The sequence below is a fragment of the Mauremys reevesii genome, linkage group 14, assembly GCF_016161935.1.
Source record: "Mauremys reevesii isolate NIE-2019 linkage group 14, ASM1616193v1, whole genome shotgun sequence".
NCBI lineage: Eukaryota > Metazoa > Chordata > Testudines > Geoemydidae > Mauremys > Mauremys reevesii.
The window spans coordinates 27,703,955-27,707,701 of NC_052636.1; the positions used below are offsets into that span (position 1 = coordinate 27,703,955).

General features: G+C 55.6%; 1 long non-coding RNA gene across 1 annotated transcript; it reads right to left on the reverse strand.

The window, feature by feature from the left end:
• Window positions 1-1,185: 1,185 nt before the first annotated feature.
• On the reverse strand, window positions 1,186-2,715 carry LOC120381747. Its single transcript, XR_005588149.1, has 3 exons — window positions 2,677-2,715; window positions 1,520-1,632; window positions 1,186-1,219 (listed from the first exon to the last, which is right to left on the reverse strand). It is a non-coding gene; the product is annotated as an uncharacterized LOC120381747 (long non-coding RNA).
• Window positions 2,716-3,747: the final 1,032 nt, after the last annotated feature.

The following is a 3,747-nucleotide window of genomic DNA, read 5'->3' on the forward strand; positions in this document are numbered from 1 at the left end:
GAGCTTTGTCACACTGCTTTAACTTTGTAAACAACTCTCATTTCCTTTTAAATAAATCTTAATACAGGTTGTGACAGGACTGGCTACAAGTGTTGTCTTTGTTGGGAGATCTAAGAGTCATTTGACCTAAGGAAGTGACTGGTCCTTTGGGCCTGGCAGTAACCTGAACGTTGCTGTGACTCGTGGGGTAAGGCAGGGGTTCTCAACCAGGGGTCTGGGGCCCCCTGGGGGGCTGTGAGCAGCTTTCAGGGGGCTGCCAAGCAAGGCCGGCATTAGACTCGCTGAGTCCCAGTGCATGGGGCTGAAGTCTGGGCCCCTGAGCCCCACCACCCAGGGCTGAAGCCGAAACAATGTAGCTTTGTGGGGGTCTGGGGCCCCAGGAAGTTGCCCTGTTTGCTACCCCCTAACACCAGCCCTGGCTGTGATGTTATTAATATAACCTGTGACTGTGTAGTTCATTGGTGCAACCACTGTTCTATATTTGCAGCAAATGTTGTACAACGGTTGTCGTGTAAGGTGCCTATGAAAAGGTTATAATTTGCTGCTGATGATGATGATACTACCTGTGTGGGTGTATCATTTTTGCAGTTAAAGTTATGAATATTGGCTATGTTCTTGTACATCAATGTGTTTTGATTGTGAAGTAGCCTTAGTAAAGCATTAGATCAGCTTCTTCAGAAAGGAATTTGCAAATCAAGAAACACTTAAAGGACCTTGGGGAAACTCCAATCCACATACCCTGGTGAGCCGGGCCAGTTTCTTTACCTGCCATGTCCACGGGTCGGCCGATTGCAGCTCCCACTGGCCGCGGTCTGCCGTCGCAGGCCAATGGGGGATGCAGGAAGTGGCGCAGGCTGAAGGATGTGCTGCCTGCCACTTCCCACCGCCTCCATTGGCCTGGAGTGACAAACTGTGTCCAGTGGGAGCTAAACGTGCCAACGTGGCAGGTAAACAAACCGGCCCAGCCTGCCAGGGTGCTTACCCTGGTGAGCTGTGTGCCAAAGGTTCCTGATCCCTGAGCTAAAATATTTGAGACAAGTCTGTTGAAAATATAGTGGTGCAAGAACAAAGTAACATCGCTTCCCATTGTTACACAGCTTCCAGGTGCTGGAGGCTGCAATCCCCTGTCCTTAACATGGTTATTGGGCTGAAATCTCCCCTTGGCCAGTCAGAGACAGACACGTACCTGTGTCGCTCCCCAGCTCCCGTTGCAGCGTCTCTAGGGGAAGGAGAAGATGGGAGAGGTGAGAATTCAGGCCCTCACATTCATGGAGAAACCCCCATTGCTTATTAATGGAACTGCTGTTAACGACGAGATGGTGACAGAGATCAGAGGCCGATAACGCAGCCGCTGCAGACAGAGCCAGCCCCACAGGGCTGCTCCATGGGGAAGGGCGACTTGCTGAGCTGGGCTGTGAGATGGAGCCCAGGATCAGTGACATCACTAGAGTCCCCGACTCCTTCCCAGGGTCAGGGTCGCTCTAACCAGTGGAGACGCCACCCCCAGACTCCAACTCACCTTTGAATCCCAGCAGCACCTCCTGCAGCAGGGCACTTTGCAGAGAGAAATCGCTGAGTCTCTTCTCCAGCTCCGCAAACGACGGCTCTCGCTTCCGAAACGTCCCATCCTCCCTGCTGGGGAAAGGAGGGATGAGAAATAGGCCTGAGCCCCAGACCCTGAGCCCAGCAACCCCCAAACTTCACAAAACCTGGATCTGAGCTTTGTAGCCTGAGATAGTCAATGTCAGGGTGAGTCACCTCAGCCCTGTGCTCCCCAGAGAGATGGGAAGTGGGGAGACACTAGAGCAAGGAACGGAGACATTATTCAGGAGCTTTCTCAGGGACGCTCTGGTTCTGGGGGAGGGCAGAGCCCCCCCTACGCTGGGTTACGGCAGTAACAAGGGGCACCAGCACGGGGATTATGTGGAAAGGGAGGAGACACAAACCAAAGAGTGGGCAGGTCCTATATGTTGACAGTGGCCACAGACAGAGCCCAGGGCTCCAGCAGGGAATGAACGTGGGCCCTTTAATGCCAAAACCCCCCAACCCTTCAGCTGAAGCAGTAACCCTGGGGCGTCCAGCTCCTTTGGCAGAGAGGGCCACACTGCCCTGTCCGTTACGGCCAGTGGCCAGGGCATCGGGTTAGGACTCTGTGCCCTGCTCCATTCACAGCAGAACACCCACTGCTCTCCATGGGACACCCACATACGAAGAACAAGGGGGGAATCTGCCCTTCGTATGGGAAATAAATTTTAGTTCTTAGCCTGTCACGTTCAGTGTCACTCAGGAGGAAAACAGCCCCTTCCCGGACACCCTGTAGGGCCCTGCTGGTTCTTCCCTGTGTTTCCCTGCCTTTCCCACCCTCCTTTCCCCATTTCTCTCTCGCTTTATTGTTGTTGTCTCTCCTCTGTTCTTCCCTCCCTACAGCAACCCCATATTCCCACCCCACAAAGGCTTCACTCCCTCCCCCTCCCCGTTCCACCTGCTCGAGTGATCAGCCAGGGAACGTTTAATGTTCACATCAAAGTGCTGCCATTTCCATTGACACCCCGATGACATTAACAGGGGACAGGAGAGTTCACGCTCTCAGAGCTACAGCTTCAGGCTGCTGGCAGCCCCAGCAAGGCAACACTGTCTCCGTTTACACTGGGGAGGTGCTGAGGGCCGGCAACTCACTTTAACAAAGGCGAAAGCTGAGATTCTGCGCCCTCTGAGTACGTGACGTGGCCACGTCAGTCCAGGAGACAGGCCTGGTCTGTCCCATCGGCCCTGGGTTTAGCAGCCCTGCTGTGACATCATGAGCGACCAGACAGTAACCGGCTCGTCTCCTACCCGAGTCAGCCACTAGGGGAGACAGAATCACACGCTCCCAGGGCAGGGGGCAGCTTCCTATTCAGTGCAGTTATCAAACCTAGCGGCCCATGAGGGGGATCGAAATGGAGCCCAGAACTTACCTGCCCCCAGTGCTCCCAGCACCCTAAAAAGGGAGAGAAAGAGGAGGCCGTCAGGGGGAGTGTCCCTGGGTGGGGAGGCCTCCTGCTCTGCAGGGGTCACCACTGAGGCCTTGGGCAGTAGGGGAATTTCAGGTTTCCATTCCCAGAGCTGCTGCCCCCCTACCAGCCCCAGCAATCCCTGCGGGCAGGTCCCACTGCGGAAATCTTCTCCCCGGGCACTTTACAGGCAGAAGATATTTCTCTGCATTGAGAATCAAATTCCCCCCAGTGCTGAGAGACCCAGAAGGCCCCTGGCCCCACTAAACCCATTAACCTGCAGTGACAGGGGCCTTGGGCCTAACTCGGGACCTCAGCATGGTGGGGGAGGGGATTTCACCCTCCAAGTGCAAACGCAGAGAGACATTTCCAGGAGAGAAGGTCTTGGGGATGCAGCATCCAGGACTCCCAGGGCCCATCCCTGGCGCCGCTGCCAGACTCACTGGGTGACCTTGGGCAGGGCTCTGCCCCTCCCTCTGCCTCACTTTCCCCATTTGTCCCATAGGGATAATGCCCCTGACCCCACTCTGTAAAGGGCTTTGGGGTCTAGGGCTCAGAAGCGCCTAGAGAAACGCTGCGTATGATCATTGCAATGACAGCCTGACCTGCAGGGGTTGGCTCAGCAGCTGCTGCCCCTTCTCTCCTCCTCTCCCGCTGAGCAGGGAAATCTCCCAGGACAGGCTGCAGACGCCCTCATCCCTTCTCTGGACAATGGCTCTCTCTAGCTCCTCCAGCCGGGACAGCAGCCGCTGCTCCT